This window comes from Rhea americana, unplaced genomic scaffold (genome assembly GCF_003343005.1).
Source record: "Rhea americana isolate MKP2758 unplaced genomic scaffold, rheAme1 scaffold_26, whole genome shotgun sequence".
Lineage (NCBI taxonomy): Eukaryota > Metazoa > Chordata > Aves > Rheiformes > Rheidae > Rhea > Rhea americana.
In genome coordinates this window covers 3878778-3887276 of record NW_028186379.1, presented here as the reverse complement: position 1 = coordinate 3887276, position 8499 = coordinate 3878778, and the positions used below count along the sequence as shown (strand labels likewise).

General features: G+C 41.8%; 1 protein-coding gene across 3 annotated transcripts in view; it reads left to right on the top strand.

The window, feature by feature from the left end:
- The first annotated feature begins 1015 nt into the window (after positions 1 to 1015).
- Positions 1016 to 8499, top strand: part of WIPF3 (WAS/WASL interacting protein family member 3) — a 44309-nt gene continuing 36825 nt past the window's right edge. For 2 of the 3 annotated variants that reach the window (XM_085307530.1, XM_085307532.1), the window contains exon 1: positions 4873 to 4991. The gene's annotated coding sequence lies outside the window, so the exon portion shown is untranslated. Of the gene's footprint in view, positions 1059 to 4872; positions 4992 to 8499 lie in introns of those variants that run through there. The other variant, XM_085307531.1, reaches the window with a different exon arrangement.

The window sequence follows — 8499 nt, the reverse complement described above, 5'->3', positions numbered from 1 at the left end:
CCAGTGAAACAAGACTCTGTGCTAAGATTTTTATAGTATTTAACTGCAGCCACAAAGTGTTGTCCTCGTTCTTAAAAAGCTTGTTACACGGCAGAAGTCAGGTGCCTGATTCCTTCAGGTTAGTGGGGAGGTCACACAGCAGGAAGTTCCTCTCACCCAGAGAAACAAGGAAGGCTCTGCCACCGTGATGCTGTAGTACTTCTCTCTGGAAATTGCCTTGAAAAATTCAGAACAAAACAAGATTTTTGTGTATAGCGATGGTGCACATTTTGAGATATGGCAATGGGGAGCAAGGAAATGTAGGAGGCTCCAAGTGCAGGCCCTGGGGAGGCTGTTGGGCAGAAGCTGTTTGGCACACAGGTGGCGTTTTGCAGCAGGACAGGCATTAGCCTGTCTCTGTGCCACTGGGTAACACTTGTATTTCCACGTGGGTTTTTAAAAACAACCGAGATACCCATCCACGCAACTGTGTGCTAGGCTGCAGCAGGATGTCTCTCTCGCATTAAGCTGCCCCATGCTTGAAGGACACGGAGGGGAGGATGAACGAAAAGGGGGCGACGAGGGGGACAGCGTGGCGCAGGCTTCACTCGCCGGAGGAAACCCCCGACCTCGGCACTGGCGCCGCGCGACCCCCGCGCCCGTCGGCGGGCGGCCGTTAGCGAGTGGCCGTTAGCGGGCGGCCGTTAGCGGGYGGCCGGGCCCTTCGCGCCAAACCCGGCCGGATCCAGCCGGATCTCACCTTTCCTCCGCGCTCCCCCGTCCAGTTTGTCTCCTGCGTGTTTTTTTTTTTTTTATTATTATTATTACTTTGAAAATATATTATTGTTTCTTATTCCCGCCGCGCGGATCGGGACACGCTTCTCCCTAGACCTTAAGTTTCTTTCCCCCGCCCTCGCCCGGCGCCTTTTCCTGCCGAGGAGCCGCGGGCGCCCTCCCCCCGCTTCCCCGCCAACCGCCGCGTCCCCCGCGGGGAGGCGGCCGCGCCGCCCTCCCTACCTGGCGCCCTCTGCCCGGGGCGGAGCGCGGCGGCCCGCGCCGACACCGCCGCCGCCGAGCAGGTGGGTGCCGGGAGGGGCGCTGCCGCGGCGGGGGGGGGCAGCGGCGGCCGGTGTCTCCGCGCCGCCGCGGCCAGCGAGAGGAGCGCGGCGGCGGCGGGAGGTGGCGGCGAGRCGGGGGGCTGGGGTGGAGGCGCGGGGTGCGGCCAGCGAGCCCGGGAGCGGGCGGGGAGGCTCCGAGGGGGCCGCCGTCTTCCAGGGGCTCCCGAGGCGGCCCGAAGACCTGTCCGCCTCCCCCCGGGCCGCACAGGCCAAAACAACTCCGCGGACAAACTTGCTGCCGGGTTTTAACCGGCCCCGGAGCGGCTGCCGGGCACCGCCGGGTCCCACCTCGTCCTTCGCGGGGCTCCAGCGCCGGGACCCTTCGCCGGGGACTGGGGAAGTCGCAGCCTTCGGGATGAGGTTACTCCCCGCGGCGGAGCAAGCAGCGTGATTGCATGTTGGTTACAGGTTTTGTTTAGTACTGGCTTTGGTTTCTTTTTTTTTTTCTTTTTTTTCCCCCTCCCCTCTCAAGTAAAGAAAAATAGGCTGCCTTCGCATAGTGAAGGGGAGGAAGAACTTTTTCTAGTTGTTGCCCTTGAAATAGATGTGCTGAAGTAGATTGCCTGAGGAAAACTGCATTTGAGTAACTATACAAGCTGTAGTATACTGAATGCTTATATACGTATTTCAGGGGGATTGCTAGAGAATTGTTGGAAATGATCTTTAAGGTATTATTATTTAATATTAATTAACCTAGTTAAAAGCTAGGCTAAAAGCTTGTCTCTTCTGCATCAGTCAGTTTGCACGAATACAGATCTACAGGGAAAGTATATTGTTAAAGGTTGGTAAGAATCTTCTTATTAATACTGGGATAAGCTTAGAGTTTACAAAAGCATAAGAGTGGTAGATTATGGCATAGTCTGCCTCTCTGCCAGTGCAGGGAGGAATGGAGAAGTGTGTGTTTGCATAGCTAAAGTTAATGATTTCAGATATTACAGGGAGGACACATCCAGGCCAACGTGCTTTTTTTGGTTTGTTATTGAAAATGGAATATTATTAAGTGAGATGAAAGGTAGCAAAATAGACTTGATTTGGAAGACACTGAGATACMAAATAAGGATTGAAGGTTTTAGCATAGAACTATCTTCAAACAGTCTTGATTTATGGGCTAAAATTTCCAAATGCTTTTGTTGATGTAACCTGTGAAATACTTCTGAAATTATGTTCCTGACAGTGATACATATTATCATGCATGTTGCATGAGTGGAATTGCTAAACTGCCTGCTGATGCAATCAGTATTTTAAACTTCTCCATCTATATACTGAGCACAAACTCATGTTTATCTAAAAATACGTGCTAGCATAATTTTTGTTAAAGTCTTCAGTTAATTTCCTTTCGTTTCCTACTTGAAAGGGCAGGCTGCAGAGAAGATAGGGGAGTTACAGAAGTTTATTCTGTGATGACAGTCCAAGCTGGTACAGTTGCTAGGTATGTGTGAGCGAGGATGGTTYCTGTTCACCATATGTACTTGTGGCCCAAAACAGTGTTGTGGCTGGTGTGTGTGGGCTCTGCTGCCGCCCGCAGCTCGTAGGGACCTTGCTCAGTGTGAGGTGGAAGGATGCAGCCTGCTCTGCCGTCAGCTGCTGCATTCCACGGACAAGGCAGGGTACGAGAAGCTTGGTGTGGGACCCTTAAAAAAGACTCTGTATGTGTGTTTTATTTTGCAGATAGAGTGCTTTGGATGTTTTGCTTTAGAGAGTGATAACAAAATGTGACTGACTTAGACTCTTTAACCTGCAAGAAATTCTGTAGGAGTGGATTTTCCTCCTGCAGAAGATCCCTTGAAGGAAGAAGGCTTAGCAACTGACATGCAACCTTTTTTGATGTTACAGTAACAAAGTTATTAAACATTTTTCAGTATTATCTACAGCCTGTTATTAAAATTGAGGCTCCAGTATTCTAARGGGCATGCAAAACTGCACAAAGGTACAATGCCTGTACCAGCTTGCAATGTCAGTATGAAATTTGAATTAAAAAAAATATCAGATATATGCATTTTGTGAAGACAGGGTATATAAACAGTTTGAAGCCTTTGCGTATTGACTTTGGTAACCTAGGGACAGGTGCAATGGTTAATTTATTAGGTGCAATAATAAACTCATTGCTGGTTTGGTTCTGCTCCCGAAAATGGCTGAGATGCMATTGAGATTCTGGTTCTGTCCTTGTATAGCACTGGAAAAAGCCACATATGATTGTATTTGTCAAATCCTATAGTAGAATAAAAAGCATCTGCTACCTTTTCTTCTCCYTCTCCATCCCTAGTGGTGCTTCCAAAAGATAATGTAAATTAAACAAACAAATAAATAAAATTTAAATATCTGGAACCAAAGGGTAAGTATCTAGCCCATCTCAGTTTCTGTTGTTGCAATACTATGTCAGGAAGGACCATAGCAGGGGAGACTACATGTATATTTAAATGAACTACTAAATGTGAACTTGAAGAAATTAGGTACTTGGATTTTTTTTTTAACAGTAAATCAATAAATAATATCATCTTCTGTCAGTAATCATTTCATAAAAATTGACAATGTTGTTGAATGTCTTGTCTTAACAAAACTTAGCATAAAAGCTAATAAATGCTCTTTATACTTCAAAGAAAATCATTTTTTTTAGTTGATAAGGTCAGTATTTTTGGAAATACATTGTCCTCTGAAAATAGGTGTTCTGGAACACCTTTATAATTATTCTTAAAGAGCTTCCTTAATTAGTCTGTGCTCTTAAACTGAATACTTAATCTATCTTAAAGACTGAAGCTTTCTGAAAGTAAGTTGATGGTAATGGAACCTTAATGGGACTTTACAATTGTTTTTTCGTATGTGGTCATTCTGTATCAGGGTTGGCCAGCGGCTGCCATGCTTTATAGCCAGAATGAACCATAATGTGCTATTGTGCTATATTGGCAAACAGAAAAAAAAATGCCATAGGACTTGAAAATCAGAGAGAAAAAGAGTGCATTTTTAGACCAAGTTTTATACTTTTGAGTATGGCCAACTTAATTTGACATATGAGTATCTTCAAGTGGAGTCATTCAGTATTATGTACATGACAGCTGTAAAGTCTCCTTTAGATTTCTTTGGGAGGATGTGAAACAGCCAAAGAATTTTCTCAAGGTGTGAAAAGTGTGTTTTCATGCCTTAGTGACTCAGACAACAGCTGAAGCGGATTTCCTTTAGACTCTCAGAAATATCTATCTCTTAAATAGAATCCTGCATGGGGAGCTTGATCTTCTTTGCCTTGACCCTGTGTCATCATTTACCACTGTTCCAAATAGATATCTAACTCTTCTGTATGAGAAAGGTATGATTTTGTAGCTAGCCTGGGCAGAGGCGAGCAACAGAACAGCCATACTATGGCTAGAGTATAGATGATAATACAAGGCAAAAAGTAAAGGAAAACTGGACCCAAGGTGTAGTTCACTAAACTTACAAAAAGAGAAAGTTCAGCCTGGAAGCACTTGCTCAGTCTTTACACTGCTTTTACAAATGTCCAAGAAAACTGCCTCCTGTTTTCACTCTGCAGCTTTGATGTAATGAATATGCTGTGCCCTCTTTAACTTGTCGGCAATGCAATGTCTGTCTTGATAAAATTACAGTGCTTTTGCTTGATTTGTAAGACRGGGGTAAAATCCTTCCTTCTAGATGAATGGTGAAGCTTACTGAGTTAATAACTCTTCTCTGTCAGTCCTTTTCATGCTTGCTTTATGCAGGTCTATAAATGACTGCTGCACCGTTTAACTTTGTTTTTAGGTACTATATCATGTTGTCTCCACTTCATTATAAATAACCAAAAAAGGAGAAAAAAAGAAAAAAGAGGAGAACAGAATATGACACCAGATCACGATGGAAATATTTGGACTCTTTTGTTCCTCCTTTATATCCTCTCTTGTTTAAAAGGTATTATGTTGTTCCTTTCCTAAGTGACATAGTCTTGTGCAGTGAAAAAATRCAGATACGCCAACACTGCTAACTGTATATAAAGTGGTTCTGGCTGGTTTGGGGCTTTTGTCCAAGTCTTTTTTTTTTGTCTTTTGTCCATATATACTTTTGGTGTATGCTGAAGAAATAGTATCTTTGTACAAAATCCATTGGTCTGCTGAATTAGTTGAGCAAAAGTAAAGAAAATCATGAGGAACAGAAAAGGTAAGATAGGCAGGCTTACATAGTAGAGCAGGGTGTTTCTTTAATAATTTCAGGGGAGTGTTTTCTTCTTTTGGGGACRTGTCAGCCACTGTAAAAGCTTCATCAAATTCTGCCTAGAATTTAAGCAGAAAGTTCAGTTGATCAGTTGTGCAAGCACAAACAGCTTAGTCGATATTAGCAATGTTACTTTTTTACTGCAGCTGTATTTACTTAAGTATTTTCAGAATTATACCCTAAAAATCTGACTCCACTCCTATTGAAAATGATAGAAAATTTAGCAAAAATTAGTTGAGATGGATTAGTCCTTAAATYAGTATATTAATGGAGGGGATGGACTGTCTCTGTAGTGTACTGAGCAGTGGGGCCCAACAAGGCATTTCATGCAGAATGRAAGGAGATTTTTTTGGCATTAAAATGACTAAGTAGCAATGAAGTTATACAAAAGCAGATTGTGGAAAGTATTCTTGGATCAAGTGATCATGAGCTTACATTGACCTAACAGTAGGATAAATGATGCATTGCCATGTGGAAATATCTGAGCTTGCTCTAAACCAGCTGTACCAGGATCTGCAAAGGCCCAGGATAGCTGCAAAATAGGTATTATGTATTTACTTTGCTGCTTTCCTCTGGCCAGACCGATTTACCTGTTACTTTTCAATGTTGTAATCCTGGACTCAGTCTGTCAGATGAGGCCTTGCACATTGCACTGCTTATCTTCTCCAGTTAGGGTATATTTCATGGTACTTAGAAAGACAGACAGACAGACAGAGTGATTCTGTCTTTCTTCCCCACAGCCATACCACAGCCACATCCAGAATCAGCCTGATTCTACATTTCTTCTATTTTTCTCAGTCTAATAATCTGTGCTAATAATTTCTTGGTATTGTCCTGCAGAGTCACATGCTTTAGCTCCATGTGCGGGGTGTCTTTTCCCACCACAGGTGACCCTAGCTTTTTTAATGAGTTGTCTCCATTTGCCTTGGCTGGCAGCAGCAGCAGGCACCAGGTGAGGTGAATGATGAAAAGAACAGAGAGAGAAACAAAGGAAGAAAATGGGGAAGGGGAATGAAAAGGCTAGTAAAGCAGTAGAAAAGCAGAGACATTTTCACATAGGGAAATGAAAAAAGAGGAAGCCAAATCTAGACTGAGAAAAGTGAAAGCTTGGGACCAAAACAAACATAAAACTTGACACCAGAGTTAATCTTGGTATAAATGAGTTCTCCCCTTCCCCCCTGTTTGATCTGACAGTAGGAAATATTGGCTGCTGTGGGAATATGCTTGGGAGTTCATTCTGATATTACAGTGGTGCTATGTAAACTAAGCTATTTGTTCAAAACAGGAAAACTCTAGAAAACCACTTAGCTCCTTTATGCTCCTTTATCATCTCTAATAATTAAAGTTCAAATGATCTTCTATTGCCAATTAATCATTAGAATTATTTTCTTCTCTAGTAGGCAGCAAAATAAGTTGAATATTTTTGGTTTCGTAGTGTCTATTGGTTACTGAGGTTACCTGCTCCCAGTTTTTTGTAACATCTCTGTGTGTATGTGTAGATGTAAGTCACATCGTCCACCCTTGAGTATAGTGATTTTCCCCCAAAATTGTGACTGGAGTCTAACTTAAAGGGCTGAATCTTCAATTTAATAAATCTCACATTGTTTCCTCTGAGCACTTTGTTTTACTAGGAATTCAGAATTGGACCTACAAGTCAAAACACTCTTTGTCTGGGTGTTTTTAGGGAATTAAGTTGCAAGTATCTTTGCAATTTGTTGCTCTTTGTACAGACTGAAATTTGTGGCCTGAGAAAATGGAGGAAAGCTGTGAGCTAGATACTTTGCCTATTGTCTTTAAAATAGCCAATAATTTTCTGTATAGGAAGGAATATTTATGCATTTATGCACATGGGGAGTTTTATGAATTTCTCAGCTCTGGTACTTCAGGAGCAATAGAAGTATAACTTTGCATTTTATTTATTTCAGAACACTGAATTAGGTAAAATAAAAATGCAATATGATGGTAATATATCTAGTCTTCCTTAATAACATAGGTTATGTAGATGTCTTTTACGTGTAAGAACGGAAGCCTTATCCTGCTGTAAGAGCAGCTAAGATGAAATGATGAATGATGCCATTGAAATGGAGCAACAGTTTCAGTAAGATTAATGGATCAGAGTGGAAAAGTAAGCATATATGAGGACACTGACATAGTCAGAACGTAAGGGCTGTAATTCTTACTTTTGGAAGAGGATTAGGGAGGGAAATGAAGTAACTGCAGCTTCACTGAAAAGCAGGATAAAAATTTCCCGTTATTTATTTGGATGAGGGCTTCCCTGGCACTTTATTCCTAGAGGTTACCAGACCATAGCATCTTACATCGCTTATGAAAGATGGTTATCTTTACAGCATAAAGGGACCACAACCACATGCTGGGGCATGATACTGATACTGTGGTAGGGAAGAGTGACTTGTATTGAATTACCAAGGTTATTTTTCATTGCAGTAAGAGTTTCAGACTGTTCTTTAGACTGGTAGATCTCAGCCTGATGTGGCATGGATGAAGGTTTCTATAAATTTATATTTCTAAGATGGAACGTTGAGAACATTTGAAGTAGGAACTTAAATGAAACATCATGTGGCTGAAAGTGAAACCTGTGGAATGGCTTGAGACAAGGATGTTGTGAGTCCTGTGGGTATCTGATGTCCATGTTTGCAAATTTTTTCCTCTTGATTGGCATTTGAATGCAGACTTTTGTTAAGCTATGTATAGCAAATATATGTGAGACAAGACATATTTTGAATACTACTTTGTTTGGTATTTGTTGTTTTGTTACTGTTTAATACTAGCTACTTAACTGGAAAGCAAAGCTTTCTTCTGGTAGGGGAATTGATCAAGGAATTTGTTAGGAACTTTTTTTGTATAAGTATACTTTTCAACTATCACTTTTTATATTATAGGAATTTTTGAAAACATGCAATTTGCTTCTCTGCAGAGATTGCAAAACTTTAAAGTGTAACTTGAAACATAAGCTTGCCTCTTTGAAGAGAGCTCAAGTGCTGTTCATACTGCAACACTTGAAGAGTAAAAAAGTAAACCATCATCTTCAGAAAGTGGCAGTGACCTTGAACTTCAACTGAGCTTCATTTAGCTCAGGCCAATGATTAACTTTGCTAAAGATGTTATATCAAATTTGCCGTTGCTGGTATGTCTGGCTGTGAAATAAGCCATGTCAGTGTTTGTGTGCACAATATAGTGTATTTAAAGG